The following is a 25251-nucleotide window of genomic DNA, read 5'->3' on the forward strand; positions in this document are numbered from 1 at the left end:
ACAGCTCACACTCAACCGCACACTCAAACGCTCCAACACAGCTCACACTCAACAACACACTCAAAACCTCCAAAACAGCCAGCACTCAAAACGTCCAACACAGTTCACACTCAACAACACACTCAAAACCTCCAACACAGCCGTCAGTCACCAACACACTCAAAACTTCCAAAACAGCTTACAATCACCAACACACTCAAAACTTCCAACACAGTTTACAATCACCAACACACTCAAAACCTCCAACACAGCACCCCCTCTCAAATACAGCTCACACTCACCAACACAGCTCACACTCACCAACACACTCAAAACCTTCAACACAGCTCCCCCTCTCCAACACAGCTCACACTCAACAACACACACAAAACCTCCAACACAGCTTAAAATCAACAACACACTCAAAACTTCCAACCCAGCTCACACTCAACACACTCAAAACCTCCAATACAGATTAAAATCACCAACACAATCAAAACTTCCAACCCAGCTCACACTCAACACACTCAAAACCTCCAATACAGCTTAAAATCACCAACACACTCAAAACTTCCAACCCACCTCACACTCAACACACTCAAAACCTCCAACACAGCTCACACTCAACAACACACTCAAAACCCCCTACACAGCTCGCACTCAACAACACACTCAAAACTTCCAACAAAGCTCACACTCATCAACACACTCAAACTTCCAACACATCTCACACTGAACAACACACTCAAAACTTCCAACACAGCTCACACTCAACACCACACTCAAAACCTCCAACACAGCTCACACTCAGCAACACACTCAAAACCTCCAACACAGTTCACACTCAACAGCACACACAAAACCTCCAATGCAGCTCACACACAACAACACACTCAAAATTTCCAACACATCTCACACTCAACAACACACTCAAAACGTCCAGCACAGCTCACACTCACCAACACAGCTCACGCTCTACAGCACACTCAAAACGTCCAACATAGCTCATACTCAACAACACACTCAAAACTTCCAACACAGCTCACAATCAACAGCACACTCAAAACTTCCAACACATCTCACACTCAACAACACACTCAAAACCTCCAACACAGCTCACAATCAACAACACACTCAAAACTCCAACCAGGCTCACACTCAAAAACACACTCAAAACCTCCAACCCAGCTCACACTCAACACACTCAAAACCTCCAAACCAGCTCACACACATCAACACACTCAAACTTTCAACACATCTCACACTCAACAACACAATAAAAACTTCCAACAAAGCTCACACTCAACAACACACATAAAAAATTCCAACACAGCACATACTCAACATCACACTCAAAACTTCCAACACATCTCACACTCAACAACACACTCAAAACCTCCAACACAGCTCACACACAACAACACATTCAAAACCTCCAACACAGCTCACACTCACCAACACAGCTCACGCTCAACAGCACACTCAAAACGTCCAACATAGCTCATACACAACAAAACACTCAAAACTTCCAACACAGTTTACAATCACCAACACACTCAAAACCTCCAACACAGCACCACCTCTCCAACACAGCTCACACTGACCAACACAGCTCACACTCACCAACACACTCAAAACCTCCAACACAGCACCCCCTCTCCAACACAGCTCACACTGACCAACAAAGCTCACACTCACCAACACACTCAAAACCTCCAACACAGCTCCCCCTCTCCAACACAGCTCACACTCAACAACACACTCAAAACCCCGAACACAGCTCACACTCAACAACACACTCAAAACTTCCAACAAAGCTAACACTCATCAACACACTCAAACTTGCAACACATCTCACACTGAACAACACACTCAAAACTTCCAACACAGCTCACACTCAACAACACACTCAAAACCCCCAACACAGGTCACACTCAACAACACACTCAAAACATTCAACAAAGCTCACACTCATCAACACACTCAAACTTCCAACACATCTCACACTGAACAACACTCTCAAAACTTCCAACACAGCTCACACTCATCAACACACTCAAAACCTCCAACAAAGCTCACACTCATCAACACACACAAAACCTCCAATGCAGCTCACACACAACAACACACTCAAGACTTCCAATACAGCTCACAATCAACAGCACACTCAAAACTTCCAACACATCATACACTAAACAACACATTCAAAACCTCCAACACAGCTCACACTCAATAACACACTCAAAACCTCCAGCACAGCTCACACTCACCAACACAGCTCACGCTCAACAGCACACTCAAAACGTCCAACATAGCTCATACTCAACAACACACTCAAAACTTCCAACACAGCTTACAATCACCAACACACTCAAAACCTCCAACACAGCACCCCCTCTCCAACACAGCTCACACTGACCAACACAGCTCACACTCACCAACACACTCAAAACCTCCAACACAGCTCCCCCTCTCCAACACAGCTCACACTCAACAACACACTCAAAACTTCCCACACAGCTTAAAATCACCAACACACTCAAAACTTCCAATGCAGCTCACACTCAACACACTCAAAACCTCCAATCCAGCTCACACTCAACAACACACTCAAAACCTCCAACACAGCTCACACTCAACAACACACTCAAAACCTCCAAAACAGCCAACACTCAAAACTTCCAACACAGCTCACACTCAACAACACACTCAAAACCTCCAACCAGGCTCACACTCAACAGCAAACTCAAAATTTCCAACACAGCTCACACTCATCAACACACTCAAAACCTCCAACCAGGCTCACACTCAACAGGACATTCGAAACTTACAACACAGCTCACACTCATCAACACACTCAAAACTCCAACCAGGATCGCACTCAACAACACACTCAAAACCTCCAACACAGCTCACACTCAACAACACACTCAAAACCTCCAAAACAGCCAACACTCAAAACTTCCAACACAGCTCACACTCAACAACACACTCAAAACCTCCAACCAGGCTCACACTCAACAGCAAACTCAAAATTTCCAACACAGCTCACACTCATCAACACACTCAAAACCTCCAACCAGGCTCACACTCAACAGGACATTCGAAACTTACAACACAGCTCACACTCATCAACACACTCAAAACTCCAACCAGGATCGCACTCAACAACACACTCAAAACTTCCAATCCACCTCACACTCAACACACTCAAAACCTCCAAAACAGCTCACACTCAACAACACACTCAAAACCTCCAACACAGATCAGACTCATCAACACACTCAAACTTCCAACACATCTCACACACAACAACATGTTCAAAACTTCCAACAAAGCTCACACTCAACAACACACTAAAAATTCCAACACAGCTCATACTCAACATCACACTCAAAACTTCCAATGCAGCTCACACTCAACAACACACTCAAAGCTTCCAACCCACCTCACACTCAACACACTCAAAACCTCCAAAACAGCTCACACTCAACAACACACTCAAAACCTCCAACACAGATCAGACTCATCAACACACTCAAAACTTCCAACACAGCTCACACTCAACACCACACTCAAAACCTCCAACACAGCTCACACTCAACAACACACTCAAAACCTCCAACACAGCTCACACTCAACAGCACACACAAAACCTCCAATGCAGCTCACACACAACAACACACTCAAAACTTCCAATACAGCTCACAATCAACAGCACACTCAAAATTTCCAACACATCTCACACTCAACAACACATTCAAAACCTCCAACACAGCTCACACTCAACAACACACTCAAAACCTCCAGCACAGCTCACACTCACCAACACAGCACACGCTCAACAGCACACTCAAAACGTCCAACATAGCTCATACTCAACAACACACTCAAAAGTTCCAACACAGCTAACAATCACCAACACACTGAAAACCTCCAACACAGCACCCCCTCTCCAACACAGCTCACACTCACCAACACAGCTCACACTCAACAACACACTCAAAACCTCCAACACAGCTCACACTCAAAACCACCAACACAGCTCACACTCATCAACAGGCTCAAACCACCGACCAGGCTCACACTCAACAGCACATTCAAAACTTCCAACACAGCTCACACTCAACAACACACTCCAAATCATCAACACAGCTCACACTCAACCGCACACTCAAACGCTCCAACACAGCTCACACTCACCAACACACTCAAAACCTTCAAAACAGCCAGCATCAAAACGTCCAACACAGCCCACACTCAACAACACACTCAAAACCTCCAACACAGCCGTCACTCACCAACACACTCAAAACTTCGAAAACAGCTTACAATCACCAACACACTCAAACCCTCCAAAACAGCACCCCCTCTCGAATACAGCTCACACTCACCAACACAGCTCACACTCACCAACACACTCAAAACCTTCAACACAGCTCCCCCTCTCCAACACAGCTCACACTCAACAACACACTCAAAACCTCCAATACAGCTTAAAATCACCAACACACTCAAAACTTCCAACCCACCTCACACTCAACACACTCAAAACCTCCAACACAGCTCACACTCAACAACACACTCAAAACCTACAACACAGCTCGCACTCAACAACACACTCAAAACTTCCAACAAAGCTCACACTCATCAACACACTCAAACTTCCAACACATCTCACACTGAACAACACACTCAAAACTTCCAACACAGCTCACACTCAACACCACACTCAAAACCTCCAACACAGCTCACACTCAGCAACACACTCAAAAACTCCAACACAGCTCACACTCTACAGCACACACAAAACCTCCAATGCAGCTCACACACAACAACACACTCAAAACTTCCAACACATCTCACACTCAACAACACATTCAAAACCTCCAACACAGCTCACACTCAACAACACACTCAAAACCTCCAGCACAGCTCACACTCACCAACACAGCTCACGCTCAACAGCACACTCAAAACGTCCAACATAGCTCATACTCAACAACACACTCAAAACTTCCAACACAGCTTACAATCACCAACACACTCAAAACCTCCAACACAGCACCCCCTCTCCAACACAGCTCACACTCACCAACACAGCTCACACTCATCAACACACTAAAAAACCTCCAACACAGCTCCCCCTCTCCAACACAGCTCACACTCAACAACACACTCAAAACTTCCAACACAGCTTAAAATCACCAACACACTCAAAACTTCCAACCCAGCTCACACTCAACACACTCAAAACCTCCAATCCAGCTCACACTCAACAACACACTCAAAACCACCAACAGAGCTCACACTCAAAACCACCAACACAGCTCACACACATCAACACGCTCAAACCTCCGACCAGGCTCACACTCAACATCACATTCAAAACTTCCAACACAGCTCACACTCAACAACACACTCAAAACCTCCAAAAGAGCCAACACTCAAAACTTCCAACACAGCTCACACTCAACAACACACTCAAATCCTCCAACCAGGCTCACACTCAACAGCAAACTCAAAACTTCCAACACAGCTCACACTCATCAACACACTCAAAACCTCCAACCAGGCTCACACTCAAGAGCACATTCAAAACTTCCAACACAGCACCACAGTCATCAACACACTCAAAAGTCCAACCAGGCTCACACTCAAAAACACACTCAAAACTTCCAACCCAACTCACACTCAACACACTCAAAACCTCCAAAACAGCTCACACACATCAACACACTCAAACTTCCAACACATCTCACACTCAACAACACAATCAAAACTTCCAACAAAGCTCACACTCAATAACACACTAAAAATTCCAACACAGCTCATACTCAACATCACACTCAAAACTTCCAAAGCAGCTCACACTCAACAACACACTCAAAACCTCCAACACAGCTCCCACTCTCCAACACACGCAAAACTTCCAATACAGCTCACACTCAACAACACACTCAAAACTTCCAATACAGCTCACAATCAACAGTACACTCAAAACTTCCAACACATCTCACACTCAACAACACACTCAAAACGTCCAACAGAGCTCACAATCAACAACACACTCAAAACTTCCAAACCAGCTCACACTAACCAACACACCCAAAACCTCGAACAAGCCTCACACTCAACAACACACTCAAAACCTCCAACACAGCTTAAAATCACCAACACACTCAAAACTTCCAAATCACCTCACACTCACCAACACACACAAAACCTCGAACACACCTCACAATCAAAAACACACTCAAAACCTACAACACAGCTTAAAATCACCAACACACTCAAAACTTCCAACCCACCTCACACTCAACACACTCAAAACCTACAACAAAGCTCACACTCATCAACACACTCAAACTTCCAACACATCTCACACTGAACAACACACTCAAAACTTCCAATAAAGCTCACACTCAACAACACACGCAAAACTTCCAACACAGCTCTCACTCAACATCACACTCAAAACTTCCAGCCCACCTCACACTCAACACACTCAAAACCTCCAACACAGCTCACACTCAACAACACACTCAAAACCCCCAACACAGCTCGCACTCAACAACACACTCAAAACTTCCAACAAAGCTCACACTCATCAACACACTCAAACTTCCAACACATCTCACACTGAACAACACACTCAATACTTCAAACGCAGCTCACACTCAACACCACACTCAAAACCTCCAACACAGCTCACACTCAACAACACACTCAAAACCTCCAACACAGCTCACACTCAACAGCACACACAAAACCTCCAATGCAGCTCACACACAACACACTCAAAACTTCCAATACAGCTCACAATCAACAGCACCCTCAAAAATTCCAACACATCTCACACTCAACAACACATTCAAAACCTCCAACACAGCTCACACTCAACAACACACTCAAAACCTCCAGCACAGCTCACACTCACCAACACAGCTCACGCTCAACAGCACACTCAAAACGTCCAACATAGCTCATACTCAACAACACACTCAAAACTTCCAACACAGCTTACAATCACCAACACACTCAAAACCTCCAACACAGCACCCCCTCTCCAACACAGCTCACACTCACCAACACAGCTCACACTCATCAACACACTCAAAACCTCCAACACAGCTCCCCCTCTCCAACACAGCTCACACTCAACAACACACTCAAAACTTCCAACACAGCTTAAAATCACCAACACACTCAAAACTTCCAACCCAGCTCACACTCAACACACTCAAAACCTCCAATCCAGCTCACACTCAACAACACACTCAAAACCATCAACAGAGCTCACACTCAAAACCACCAACACAGCTCACGCACATCAACACACTCAAACCTCCGACCAGGCTCACACTAAGCAGCACATTCAAAACTTCCAACACAGCTCACACTCAACAACACACTCAAAATCATCAACACAGCTCACACTCAACCGCACACTCAAACGCTCCAACACAGCTCACACTCAACAACACACTCAAAACCTCCAAAACAGCCAACACTCAAAACTTCCAACACAGCTCACACTCAACAACACACTCAAACCCTCCAACCAGGCTCACACTCAACAGCAAACTCAAAACTTCCAACACAGCTCACACTCATCAACACACTCAAAACCTCCAACCAGTCTCACACTCAACAGCACATTCAAAACTTCCAACACAGCCCACAGTCATCAACACACTCAAAAGTCCAACCAGGCTCACACTCAAAAACACACTCAAAACTTCCAATCCAAGTCACACTGAACAGACTCAAAACCTCCAGCACAGCTCACACTCACCAACACAGCTCACGCTCAACAGCACACTCAAAACGTCCAACATAGCTCATACTCAACAACACACTCAAAACTTCCAACACAGCTTACAATCACCAACACACTCAAAACCTCCAACACAGCACCCCCTCTCCAACACAGCTCACACTCACCAACACAGCTCACACTCATCAACACACTAAAAAACCTCCAACACAGCTCCACCTCTCCAATACAGCTCACACTCAACAACACACTCAAAACTTCCAACACAGCTTAAAATCACCAACACACTCAAAACCTCCAATCCAGCTCACACTCAACAACACACTCAAAACCACCAACAGAGCTCACACTCAAAACCACCAACATAGCTCACACACATCAACACGCTCAAACCTCCGACCAGGCTCACACTCAACAGCACATTCAAAACTTCCAACACAGCTCACATTCAATAACACACTCAAAATCATCAACACAGCCCACACTCAACCGCACACTCAAACGCTCCAACACAGCTCACACTCAACAACACACTCAAAACCTCCAACCAGGCTCACACTCAACAGCACACTCAAAACTTCCAACACAGCTCACACTCATCAACTCACTCAAAACCTCCAACCAGTCTCACACTCAACAGCACATTCAAAACTTCCAACACAGCCCACAGTCATCAACACACTCAAAAGTCCAACCAGGCTCACACTCAAAAACACACTCAAAACTTCCAACCCAACTCACACTCAACACACTCAAAACCTCCAAAACAGCTCACACACATCAACACACTCAAACTTCCAACACATCTCACACTCAACAACACAATCAAAACTTCCAACAAAGCTCACACTCAACAACACACTAAAAATTCCAACACAGCTCATACTCAACATCACACTCAAAACTTCCAATGCAGCTCACACTCAACAACACACTCAAAACCTCCAACACAGCTCCCACTCTCCAACACACGCAAAACTTCCAATACAGCTCACACTCAACAACACACTCAAAACTTCCAATACAGCTCACAATCAACAGCACACTCAAAACTTCCAACACATCTCACACTCAACAACACACTCAAAACGTCCAACAGAGCTCACAATCAACAACAAACTCAAAACTTCCAAACCAGCTCACACTAACCAACACACCCAAAACCTCGAACAAGCCTCACACTCAACAACACACTCAAAACCTCCAACACAGCTTAAAATCACCAACACACTCAAAACTTCCAAACCACCTCACACTCACCAACACACCCATAACCTAGAACACACCTCACAATCAGAAACACACTCAAAACCTACAACACAGCTTAAAATCACCAACACACTCAAAACTTCCAACCCGCCTCACACTCAACACACTCAAAACCTCCAACGAAGCTCACACTCAACACACTCAAAACTTCCAACAAAGCTCACACTCATCAACACACTCAAAACTTCCAATAAAGCTCACACTCAACAACACACGCAAAACTTCCAACACAGCTCACACTCAACATCACACTCAAAACTTCCAACCCACATCACACTCAACACACTCAAAACTTCCAACGCAGCTCACACTCAACACCACACTCAAAACCTCCAACACAGCTCACACTCAACAACACACTCAAAACCTCCAACACAGCTCACACTCAACAGCACACACAAAACCTCCAATGCAGCTCACACACAACACACTCAAAACTTCCAATACAGCTCGCAATCAACAGCACACTCAAAACTTCCAACACATCTCACACTCAACAACACATTCAAAACCTCCAACACAGCTCACACTCAACAACACACTCAAAACGTCCAGCACAGCTCAAACTCACCAACACAGCTCACGCTCAACAGCACACTCAAAACGTCCAACATAGCTCATACTCAACAGCACACTCAAAACTTCCAACACAGCTTACAATCACCAACACACTCAAAACCTCCAACACAGCAGCCCCTCTCCAACAATCACCAACACACTCAAAACCTCCAACACAGCAGCCCCTCTCCAACACAGCTCACACTCACCAACACAGCTCACACTCAACAACACACTCAAAACCTCCAAAACAGCCAACACTCAAAACTTCCAACACACCTCACACTCAACAACACACTCAAAACCTCCAACACAGCTTAACATCACCAACACACTCAAAACTTCCAACCCAGCTCACACTCAACACACTCAAAACCTCCAATCCAGCTCACACTCAACAACACACTCAAAACCACCAACAGAGCTCACACTCAAAACCTCCAAAACAGCTCACACTCATCAACACACTCAAAACCTCGAACCAGTCTCACACACAACAGCACATTCAAAACTTCCAACACAGCCCACAGTCATCAACACACTCAAAAGTCCAACCAGGCTCACACTCAAAAACACACTCAAAACTTCCAACCCAACTCACACTCAACACACTCAAAACCTCCAAAACAGCTCACACACATCAACACACTCAAACGTCCAACACATCTCACACTCAACAACACAATGAAAAACCTCCAACACAGCTCCCCCTCTCCAAAACAGCTCACACTCACCAACACAGCTCACACTCAACAACATACTCAAAACCTCCAACACAGCTCACACTCTAAACTTCCAACACAGCTCACACTCAACAACATACTCAAAACCTTCAACAAAGCTCACACTCAACAACACACTCAAAACCTCCAACACAGCTCCCACTCTCCAACACACGCAAAACTTCCAATACAGCTCACACTCAACAACACACTCAAAACTTCCAACACAGCTCACACTCAACATCACACTCAAAACTTCCAAAGCACCTCACACTCAACACACTCAAAACGTCCAACACAGCTCCCACTCTCCAACACACGAAAAACTTCCAACACAGCTCACACTCAACATCACACTCAAAACTTCCAAAGCACCTCACACTCAACACACTCAAAACGTACAACACAGCTCACACTCAACAACACACTCAAAACCCCCAACACAGCTCGCACTCAACAACACACTCAAAACTTCCAACGCCGCTCACACTCAACACCACACTCAAAACCTCCAACACAGCTCACACTCAACAACACACTCAAAACCTCCAACACAGCTCACACTCAACAGCACACACAAAACCTCCAATGCAGCTCACACACAACACACTCAAAACTTCCAATACAGCTCACAATCAACAGCACACTCAAAACTTCCAACACATCTCACACTCAACAACACATTCAAAACCTCCAACACAGCTCACACTCAACAACACACTCAAAACGTCCAACATAGCTCACACTCAACAACACACTCAAAACCTCCAACCAGGCTCACACTCAACAGCAAACTCAAAACTTCCAACACAGCTCACGCTCATCAACACACTCAAAACCTCCAACCAGTCTCACACTCAACAGCACATTCAAAACTTCCAACACAGCCCACAGTCATCAACACACTCAAAAGTCCAACCAGGCTCACACTCAACAACAAATTCAAAACTTCCAATCCAACTCACACTCAACACACTCAAAACCTCCAAAACAGCTCACACTCAACAACACAATCAAAACTTCCAACAAAGCTCACACTCAACAACACACTAAAAATTCCAACACAGCTCATACTCAACATCACACTCAAAACTTCCAATGCAGCTCACACTCAACAACACACTCCAAACCTCCAACACAGCTCCCACTCTCCAACACACGCAAAACTTACAATACAGCTCACACTCAACAACACGCTCAAAACTTCCAACACAGCTCACAATCAACAGCACACTCAAAACTTCCAACACATCTCACACTCAACAACACACTCAAAACGTCCAACAGAGCTCACAATCAACAATACACTCAAAACTTCCAAACCAGCTCACACTAACCAACACACCCAAAACCTCGAACAAGCCTCACACTCAACAACACACTCAAAACCTCCAACACAGCTTAAAATCACCAAAACACTCAAAACTTCCAACCCACCTCACACTCAACACACTCAAAACCTCCAACGAAGCTCACACTCAACAACACACTCAAAACCGCCAACACAGCTCACACTCAGCAACACACTCAAAACCTACAACAAAGCTCACACTCATCAACACACTCAAACTTCCAACACATCTCACACTGAACAACACACTCAAAACTTCCAATAAAGCTCACACTCAACAACACACGCAAAACTTCCAACACAGCTCACACTCAACATCACACTCAAAACTTCCAACACAGCTCATACTCAACAACACACTCAAAGCTTCCAACACAGCTCACACTAAACAAGACACTCAAAACCTCCAACACAGCTCACACTCAACAACACACTCATAACTTCCATCACAGCTCACATTCACTAACACACTCAAAACCTCCAGCACAGCTCCCCCTCTCCAACACAGCTCACATACAACACCACACTCAAAACCTCCAACACAGCTCACACTCAACAACACACTCAAAACCTCCAACACAGCTCACACTCAACAGCACACACAAAACCTCCAATGCAGCTCACACTCCACAACACACTCAAAACTTCCAATACAGCTCACAATCAACAGCACACTCAAAACTTCCAACACATCTCACACTCAACAACACACTCAAAACTTCCAACAAAGCTCACACTCAACAACACACTAAAAATTCCAACACAGCTCATACTCAACATCACACTCAAAACTTCCAATGCAGCTCACACTCAACAACACACTCCAAACCTCCAACACAGCTCCCACTCTCCAACACACGCAAAACTTACAATACAGCTCACACTCAACAACACGCTCAAAACTTCCAACACAGCTCACAATCAACAGCACACTCAAAACTTCCAACACATCTCACACTCAACAACACACTCAAAACGTCCAACAGAGCTCACAATCAACAATACACTCAAAACTTCCAAACCAGCTCACACTAACCAACACACCCAAAACCTCGAACAAGCCTCACACTCAACAACACACTCAAAACCTCCAACACAGCTTAAAATCACCAAAACACTCAAAACTTCCAACCCACCTCACACTCAACACACTCAAAACCTCCAACGAAGCTCACACTCAACAACACACTCAAAACCGCCAACACAGCTCACACTCAGCAACACACTCAAAACCTACAACAAAGCTCACACTCATCAACACACTCAAACTTCCAACACATCTCACACTGAACAACACACTCAAAACTTCCAACAAAGCTCACACTCAACAACACATGCAAAACTTCCAACCCACCTCACACTCAACATCACACTCAAAACTTCCAACACCGCTCATACTCAACAACACACTCAAAGCTTCCAACACAGCTCACACTAAACAAGACACTCAAAACCTCCAACACAGCTCACACTCAGCAACACACTCATAACATCCATCACTGCTCACATTCACTAACACACTCAAAACCTCCAGCACAGCTCCCCCTCTCCAACACAGCTCACATACAACACCACACTCAAAACCTCCAACACAGCTCACACTCAACAACACACTCAAAACCTCCAAGACAGCTCACACTCAACAGCACACACAAAACCTCCAATGCAGCTCACACTCCACAACACACTCAAAACTTCCAATACAGCTCACAATCAACAGCACACTCAAAACTTCCAACACATCTCACACTCAACAACACACTCAAAACCGCCAACACAGCTTACACTCAACAACACACTCAAAACTTCCAACACAGCACCACCTCTCCAACACAGCTCACACTGACCAACACAGCTCACACTCACTAACACACTCAAAACCTCCAACACAGCTCCCCCTCTCCAACACATCTCACACACAACAACACACTCAAAACGTCCAACCCAGCTCACACTCAACACACTCAAAACCTCCAATCCAGCACACACTCAACAACACACTCAAAACATCCAATACAGCTCACACTCAAAACCACCAACACAGCTCACACTCATCAACACTCTCAAACCTCTGACCAGGCTCACACTCAACAGCACATTTAAAACTTCCAACACAGCTCACACTCAACAACACACTCAAAATCATCAACACAGCTCACACTCAACCGCACACTCAAACGCTCCAACACAGCTCACACTCAACAACACACTCGAAACCTCCAACACAGCCAAAACTCAAAACCTCCAACCCAGCTCACACTCAACAACACACTCAAAACCTCCAACCAGGCTCACACTCGACAGCAAACTCAAAATTTCCAACACAGCTCACACTCATCAACACACTCAAAACCTCCAACCAGGCTCACACTCAACAGCACATTCAAAACTTCCAACATAGCTCACACTCATCAACACACTCAAAACTCCAACCAGGCTCACACTCAACAACACACTCAAAACTTCCAACCCAACTCACACTCAACACACTCAAAACCTCCAAAACAGCTCAGACTCAACAACACACTCAAAACCACCAACACAAATCAATCTCATCAACACACTCAAACTTCCAACATATCTCACACTCAACAACACGACCAAAACTTCCAACAAAGCTCCCACTCAACAACACACTAAAAATTCCAACACAGCTCATACTCAACATCACACTCAAAACTTCCAATGCAGCTCACACTCAACAACACACTCAAAACCTCCAACACAGCTCCCCCTCTCCAACACCCGCAAAACTTCCAACACAGCTCACACTCAACAACACAATCAAAATGTCCAATACAGCTCACAATCAACAGCACACTCAAAACTTCCAACACAGCTCACACTCAACAACACACTCAAAACCTCCAACACAGACCTCACTCACCAACACAGCTCACACTCAACAACACACTCAAAACCTCCAACACAGCTCACACTCAACAGCACACACAAAACCTCCAATGCAGCTCACACACAACACACTCAAAACTTCCAATACAGCTCACAATCAACAGCACACTCAAAACTTCCAACACATCTCACACTCAACAACACATTCAAAACCTCCAACACAGCTCACACTCAACAACACACTCAAAACCTCCAGCACAGCTCACACTCACCAACACAGCTCACGCTCAACAGCACACTCAAAACGTCCAACATAGCTCATACTCAACAACACACTCAAAACTTCCAATACAGCTCACAATCAACAACACACTCAAAACTGCCAATAAAGCTCACACTCAACAACACACGCAAAACTTCCAATACAGCTCACACTCAACATCACAGTCAAAACTTCCAACACAGCTCATACTCAACAACACACTCAAAGCTTCCAACACAGCTCACACTCAACACCACACTAAAAACCTCCAACACAGCTCACACTCAACAACACACTCAAAACCTCCAACACAGCTCACACTCAACAGCACACACAAAACCTCCAATGCAGCTCACAATCCACAACACACTCAAAACTTCCAATACAGCTCACAATCAACAGCACACTCAAAACTTCCAACACATCTCACACTCAACAACACATTCAAAACCTCCAACACAGCTCACACTCAACAACACACTCAAAACCTCCAGCACAGCTCACACTCACCAACACAGCTCACGCTCAACAGCACACTCAAAACGTCCAACATAGCTCATACTCAACAACACACGCAAAACTTCCAATACAGCTCACACTCAACATCACACTCAAAAATTCCAACACAGCTCATACTCAACAACACACTCAAAGCTTCCAACACAGCTCACACTCAACAAGACACTCAAAACCTCCTTCACACAGCTCACATTCAACAACACACTCATAACTTCCATCACAGCTCACACTCACCAACACACTCAAAACCTCCAGCACAGCTCCCCCTCTCCAACACAGCTCACATACAACACCACACTCAAAACCTCCAACACAGCTCACACTCAACAACACACTCAAAACCTCCAACACAGCTCACAATCACCAACACAGCTCATGCTCAACAGCACACTCAAAACGTCCAACATAGCTCATACTCAACAAAACACTCAAATCATCCAGCACAGCTTACTATCACCAACACACTCTAAACCTCCAACACAGCACCCCCTCTCCAACACAGCTCACACTGACCAACACAGCTCACACTCACTAACACACTCAAAACCTCCAACACAGCTCCCCCTCTCCAACACAGCTCACACTCAACAACACACTCAAAACCTCCAACACAGCTTAACATCACCAACACACTCAAAACGTCCAACCCAGCTCACACTCAACACACTCAAAACCTCCAATCCAGCACACACTCAACAACACACTCAAAACCTCCAAAACAGCTCACACTCAAAACCACCAACTCAGCTCACACTCATCAACACTCTCAAACCTCTGACCAGGCTCACACTCAACAGCACATTCAAAACTTCCAACACAGCTCACACTCAACAACACACTCAAAATCATCAACACAGCTCACACTCAACCGCACACTCAAATGCTCCAACACAGCTCACACTCAACAACACACTCGAAACCTCCAACACAGCCAAAACTCAAAACCTCCAACACAGCTCACACTCAACAACACACTCAAAACCTCCAACCAGGCTCACACTCGACAGCAAACTCAAAATTTCCAACACAGCTCACACTCATCAACACACTCAAAACCTCCAACCAGGCTCACACTCAACAGCACATTCAAAACTTCCAACATAGCTCACACTCATCAACACACTCAAAACTCCAACCAGGCTCACACTCAACAACACACTCAAAACTTCCAACCCAACTCACACTCAACACACTCAAAACCTCCAAAACAGCTCACACTCAACAACACACTCAAAACCACCAACACAGATCAATCTCATCAACACACTCAAACTTCCAACACATCTCACACTCAACAACACGACCAAAACTTCCAACAAAGCTCCCACTCAACAACACACTCAAAACTTCCAATGCAGCTCAAACTCAAAAACACACTCAAAACCTCCAACACAGCTCCCCCTCTCCAACACCCGCAAAACTTCCAATACAGCTCACACTCAACAACACAATCAAAATGTCCAATACAGCTCACAATCAACAGCACACTCAAAACTTCCAACATAGCTCACACTCAACAACACACTCAAAACCTCCAACACAGCCCTCACTCACCAACACAGCTCACACTCAACAGCACACTCAAAACGTCCAACATAGCTCATACTCAACAACACACTCAAAACTTCCAACACAGCTCACAATCAACAGCACACTCAAAACTTCCAACACATCTCACACTCAACAACACACACAAAACCTCCAACACAGCACCCCCTATCCAACACAGCTCACACTCACCAACACAGCTCACACTCACCAACACACTCAAAACCTTCAACACAGCTCCCCCTCTCCAACACAGCTCACACTCAACAACACACTCAAAACCTCCAACACAGCTTAAAATCACCAACACACTCAAAATTTCCAACCCAGCTCACACTCAACACACACAAAACCTCCAATACATCTCACACTCAACAACACACTCAAAACCTCCAACACTGCTCACACTCAAAGCCACCAACACAGCTCACATTCATCACACGCTCAAACTTCCGACCAGGCTCACACTCAACAGCACATTCAAAACTTCCAACACAGCTCACACTCAACAACACACTCAAAATCATCAACACAGCTCACATTCAACTGCACACTCAAACCCTCCAACACAGCTCACACTCAACAACACACTCAAAACCTCCAACACAGCCAACACCCAAAACCTCCAACACAGCTCACACTCAACAAAACACGCAAAACTTCCAATACAGCTTACACTCAACAACAAACTCATAACCTCCAACACAGCTCACACTCAACAACACACTCAAAACTTCCAACACAGCTCACACTCAACAAGACACTCAAAACCTCCAACCAGGCTCACACTCAACAACACTCTCAAAACTTCCAATACAGCTCACAATCAACAGCACACTCAAAACTTCCAACCCACCTCACACTCAACACACTCAAAACCTCCAAAACAGCTCACGCTCAACAATACACTCAAAACCACGAACACAGCACAGACTCATCAACACACTCAAACTTCCAACACATCTCACACTCAACAACACACTCAAAACCTCCAACACAGCTCACACTCAACAGCACACACAAAACCTCCAATGCAGCTCACACACAACACACTCAAAACTTCCAATACAGCTCACAATCAACAGCACACTCAAAACTTCCAACACATCTCACACTCAACAACACATTCAAAACCTCCAACACAGCTCACACTCAACAACACACTCAAAACCTCCAGCACAGCTCACACTCACCAACACAGCTCACGCTCAACAGCACACTCAAAACGTCCAACATAGCTCATACTCAACAACACACTCAAAACTTCCAATACAGCTCACAATCAACAACACACTCAAAACTTCCAATAAAGCTCACACTCAACAACACACGCAAAACTTCCAATACAGCTCACACTCAACATCACACTCAAAACTTCCAACACAGCTCATACTCAACAACACACTCAAAGCTTCCAACACAGCTCACACTCAACAAGACACTAAAAACCTCCTTCACACAGCTCACATTCAACAACACACTCATAACTTCCATCACAGCTCACACTCACCAACACACTCAAAACCTCCAGCACAGCTCCCCCTCTCCAACACAGCTCACACTCAACAAGACACTCAAAACCTCCAACCAGGCTCACACTCAACAACACTCTCAAAACTTCCAATACAGCTCACAATCAACAGCACACTCAAAACTTCCAACCCACCTCACACTCAACACATTCAAAACCTCCAAAACAGCTCATGCTCAACAATACACTCAAAACCACGAACACAGCTCAGACTCATCAACACACTCAAACTTCCAACACATCTCACACTCAACAACACAATCAAAACTTCCAACAAAGCTCACACTCAACAACACACTCAAAACTTCCAATGCAGCTCACACTCAACAACACACTCAAAACCTCCAGCACAGCTCACACTCAACAACACACTCAAAACCTCCAAGACAGCTCACACTCAACAGCACACACAAAACCTCCAATGCAGCTCACACACCACAACACACTCAAAACTTCCAATACAGCTCACAATCAACAGCACACTCAAAACTTCCAACACATCTCACACTCAACAACACACTCAAAACCGCCAACACAGCTTACACTCAACAACACACTCAAAACTTCCAACACAGCACCACCTCTCCAACACAGCTCACACTGACCAACACAGCTCACACTCACTAACACACTCAAAACCTCCAACACAGCTCCCCCTCTCCAACACATCTCACACACAACAACACACTCAAAACGTCCAACCCAGCTCACACTCAACACACTCAAAACCTCCAATCCAGCACACACTCAACAACACACTCAAAACATCCAATACAGCTCACACTCAAAACCACCAACACAGCTCACACTCATCAACACTCTCAAACCTCTGACCAGGCTCACACTCAACAGCACATTTAAAACTTCCAACACAGCTCACACTCAACAACACACTCAAAATCATCAACACAGCTCACACTCAACCGCACACTCAAACGCTCCAACACAGCTCACACTCAACAACACACTCGAAACCTCCAACACAGCCAAAACTCAAAACCTCCAACCCAGCTCACACTCAACAACACACTCAAAACCTCCAACCAGGCTCACACTCGACAGCAAACTCAAAATTTCCAACACAGCTCACACTCATCAACACACTCAAAACCTCCAACCAGGCTCATACTCAACAGCACATTCAAAACTTCCAACATAGCTCACACTCATCAACACACTCAAAACTCCAACCAGGCTCACACTCAACAACACACTCAAAACTTCCAACCCAACTCACACTCAACACACTCAAAACCTCCAAAACAGCTCAGACTCAACAACACACTCAAAACCACCAACACAAATCAATCTCATCAACACACTCAAACTTCCAACATATCTCACACTCAACAACACGACCAAAACTTCCAACAAAGCTCCCACTCAACAACACACTAAAAATTCCAACACAGCTCATACTCAACATCACACTCAAAACTTCCAATGCAGCTCACACTCAACAACACACTCAAAACCTCCAACACAGCTCCCCCTCTCCAACACCCGCAAAACTTCCAACACAGCTCACACTCAACAACACACTCAAAACCTCCAACACAGCTCACACTCAACAGCACACACAAAACCTCCAATGCAGCTAACACACAACACACTCAAAACTTCCAATACAGCTCACAATCAACAGCACACTCAAAACTTCCAACACATCTCACAATCAACAACACATTCAAAACCTCCAACACAGCTCACACTCAACAACACACTCAAAACCTCCAGCACAGCTCACACTCACCAACACAGCTCACGCTCAACAGCACACTCAAAACGTCCAACATAGCTCATACTCAACAACACACTCAAAACTTCCAATACAGCTCACAATCAACAACACACTCAAAACTGCCAATAAAGCTCACACTCAACAACACACGCAAAAATTCCAATACAGCTCACACTCAACATCACAGTCAAAACTTCCAACACAGCTCATACTCAACAACACACTCAAAGCTTCCAACACAGCTCACACTCAACACCACACTCAAAACCTCCAACACAGCTCACACTCAACAACACACTCAAAACCTCCAACACAGCTCACACTCAACAGCACACACAAAACCTCCAATGCAGCTCACACTCCACAACACACTCAAAACTTCCAATACAGCTCACAATCAACAGCACACTCAAAACTTCCAACACATCTCACACTCAACAACACATTCAAAACCTCCAACACAGCTCACACTCAACAACACACTCAAAACCTCCAGCACAGCTCACACTCACCAACACAGCTCACGCTCAACAGCACACTCAAAACGTCCAACATAGCTCATACTCAACAACACACGCAAAACTTCCAATACAGCTCACACTCAACATCACACTCAAAAATTCCAACACAGCTCATACTCAACAACACACTCAAAGCTTCCAACACAGCTCACACTCAACAAGACACTCAAAACCTCCTTCACACAGCTCACATTCAACAACACACTCATAATTTCCATCACAGCTCACACTCACCAAAACACTCAAAACCTCCAGCACAGCTCCCCCTCTCCAACACAGCTCACATACAACACCACACTCAAAACCTCCAACACAGCTCACACTCAACAACACACTCAAAACCTCCAACACAGCTCACAATCACCAACACAGCTCACGCTCAACAGCACACTCAAAACGTCCAACATAGCTCATACTCAACAAAACACTCAAATCATCCAGCACAGCTTACTATCACCAACACACTCAAAACCTCCAACACAGCACCCCCTCTCCAACACAGCTCACACTGACCAACACAGCTCACACTCACTAACACACTCAAAACCTCCAACACAGCTCCCCCTCTCCAACACAGCTCACACTCAACAACACACTCAAAACCTCCAACACAGCTTAACATCACCAACACACTCAAAACGTCCAACCCAGCTCACACTCAACACACTCAAAACCTCCAATCCAGCACACACTCAACAACACACTCAAAACCTCCAAAACAGCTCACACTCAAAACCACCAACACAGCTCACACTCATCAACACTCTCAAACCTCTGACCAGGCTCACACTCAACAGCACATTCAAAACTTCCAACACAGCTCACACTCAACAACACACTCAAAATCATCAACACAGCTCACACTCAACCGCACACTCAAATGCTCCAACACAGCTCACACTCAACAACACACTCAAAACCTCCAACACAGCCAAAACTCAAAACCTCCAACACAGCTCACACTCAACAACACACTCAAAACCTCCAATCAGGCTCACACTCGACAACAAACTCAAAATTTCCAACACAGCTCACACTCATCAACACACTCAAAACCTCCAACCAGGCTCACACTCAACAGCACATTCAAAACTTCCAACATAGCTCACACTCATCAACACACTCAAAACTCCAACCAGGCTCACACTCAACAACACACTCAAAACTTCCAACCCAACTCACACTCAACACACTCAAAACCTCCAAAACAGCTCACACTCAACAACACACTCAAAACCTCCAACACAGCCCTCACTCACCAACACAGCTCAAACTCAACAACACACTCAAAACCTCCAACACAGCTCACACTCAACAGCACACACAAAACCTCCAATGCAGCTCACACACAACACACTCAAAACTTCCAATACAGCTCACAATCAACAGCACACTCAAAACTTCCAACACAGCTCACACTCAACAACACACTCAAAGCCTCCAGCACAGCTCACACTCACCAACACAGCTCACGCTCAACAGCACACTCAAAACGTCCAACATAGCTCATACTCAACAACACACTCAAAACTTCCAATACAGCTCACAATCAGCAACACACTCAAAACTGCCAATAAAGCTCACACTCAACAACACACGCAAAACTTCCAATGCAGCTCACACTCAACATCACAGTCAAAACTTCCAACACAGCTCATACTCAACAACACACTCAAAGCTTCCAACACAGCTCACACTCAACACCACACTCAAAACCTCCAACACAGCTCACACTCAACAACACACTCAAAACCTCCAACACAGCTCACACTCAACAGCACACTCAAAACGTCCAACATAGCTCATACTCAACAACACACTCAAAACTTCCAATACACCTCACAATCAACAACACACTCAAAACTTCCAATAAAGCTCACACTCAACAACGCACGCAAAACTTCCAATACAGCTCACACTCAACATCACACTCAAAACTTCCAACACAGCTCATACTCAACAACACACTCAAAGCTTCCAACACAGCTCACACTCAACAAGACACTCAAAACCTCCTTCACACAGCTCACATTCAACAACACACTCATAACTTCCATCACAGCTCACACTCACCAACACACTCAAAACCTCCAGCACAGCTCCCCCTCTCCAACACAGCTCACATACAACACCACACTCAAAACCTCCAACACAGCTCACACTCAACAACACACTCAAAACCTCCAACACAGCTCACAATCACCAACACAGCTCACGCTCAACAGCACACTCAAAACGTCCAACATAGCTCATACTCAACAAAACGCTCAAATCATCCAGCACAGCTTACTATCACCAACACACTCTAAACCTCCAACACAGCACCCCCTCTCCAACACAGCTCACACTGACCAACACAGCTCACACTCACTAACACACTCAAAACCTCCAACACAGCTCCCCCTCTCCAACACAGCTCACACTCAACAACACACTCAAAACCTCCAACACAGCTTAACATCACCAACACACTCAAAACGTCCAACCCAGCTCACACTCAACACACTCAAAACCTCCAATCCAGCACACACTCAACAACACACTCAAAACCTCCAAAACAGCTCACACTCAAAACCACCAACACAGCTCACACTCATCAACACTCTCAAACCTCTGACCAGGCTCACACTCAACAGCACATTCAAAACTTCCAACACAGCTCACACTCAACAACACACTCAAAATCATCAACACAGCTCACACTCAACCGCACACTCAAATGCTCCAACACAGCTCACACTCAACAACACACTCAAAACCTCCAACACAGCCAAAACTCAAAACCTCCAACACAGCTCACACTCAACAACACACTCAAAACCTCCAACCAGGCTCACACTCGACAGCAAACTCAAAATTTCCAACACAGCTCACACTCATCAACACACTCAAAACCTCCAACCAGGCTCACACTCAACAGCACATTCAAAACTTCCAACATAGCTCACACTCATCAACACACTCAAAACTCCAACCAGGCTCACACTCAACAACACACTCAAAACTTCCAACCCAACTCACACTCAACACACTCAAAACCTCCAAAACAGCTCACACTCAACAACACACTCAAAACCACCAACACAGATCCATCTCATCAACACACTCAAACTTCCAACACATCTCACACTCAACAACACGACCAAAACTTCCAACAAAGCTCCCACTCAACAACACACTCAAAACTTCCAATGCAGCTCAAACTCAAAAACACACTCAAAACCTCCAACACAGCTCCCCCTCTCCAACACCCGCAAAACTTCCAATACAGCTCACACTCAACAACACAATCAAAATGTCCAATACAGCTCACAATCAACAGCACACTCAAAACTTCCAACATAGCTCACACTCAACAACACACTCAAAACCTCCAACACAGCCCTCACTCACCAACACAGCTCACACTCAACAGCACACTCAAAACGTCCAACATAGCTCATACTCAACAACACACTCAAAACTTCCAACACAGCTCACAATCAACAGCACACTCAAAACTTCCAACACATCTCACACTCAACAACACACTCAAAACCTCCAACACAGCACCCCCTATCCAACACAGCTCACACTCACCAACACAGCTCACACTCACCAACACACTCAAAACCTTCAACACAGCTCCCCCTCTCCAACACAGCTCACACTCAACAACACACTCAAAACCTCCAACACAGCTTAAAATCACCAACACACTCGAAATTTCCAACCCAGCTCACACTCAACACACACAAAACCTCCAATACATCTCACACTCAACAACACACTCAAAACCTCCAACACTGCTCACACTCAAAGCCACCAACACAGCTCACACTCATAAACACGCTCAAACTTCCGACCAGGCTCACACTCAACAGCACATTCAAAACTTCCAACACAGCTCACACTCAACAACACACTCAAAATCATCAACACAGCTCACATTCAACTGCACACTCAAACCCTCCAACACAGCTCACACTCAACAACACACTCAAAACCTCCAACACAGCCAACACCCAAAACCTCCAACACAGCTCACACTCAACAAAACACGCAAAACTTCCAATACAGCTTACACTCAACAACAAACTCATAACCTCCTACACAGCTCACACTCAACAACACACTCAAAACTTCCAACACAGCTCACACTCAACAAGACACTCAAAACCTCCAACCAGGCTCACACTCAACAACACTCTCAAAACTTCCAATACAGCTCACAATCAACAGCACACTCAAAACTTCCAACCCACCTCACACTCAACACACTCAAAACCTCCAAAAGAGCTCACGCTCAACAATACACTCAAAACCACGAACACAGCACAGACTCATCAACACACTCAAACTTCCAACACATCTCACACTCAACAACACACTCAAAACCTCCAACACAGCTCACACTCAACAGCACACACAAAACCTCCAATGCAGCTCACACACAACACACTCAAAACTTCCAATACAGCTCACAATCAACAGCACACTCAAAACTTCCAACACATCTCACACTCAACAACACATTCAAAACCTCCAAAAACAGCTCACACTCAACAACACACTCAAAACCTCCAGCACAGCTCACACTCACCAACACAGCTCACGCTCAACAGCACACTCAAAACG

Source organism: Chiloscyllium punctatum, chromosome 33, assembly GCF_047496795.1.
Source record: "Chiloscyllium punctatum isolate Juve2018m chromosome 33, sChiPun1.3, whole genome shotgun sequence".
NCBI classification, from domain to species: Eukaryota; Metazoa; Chordata; class Chondrichthyes; order Orectolobiformes; family Hemiscylliidae; genus Chiloscyllium; species Chiloscyllium punctatum.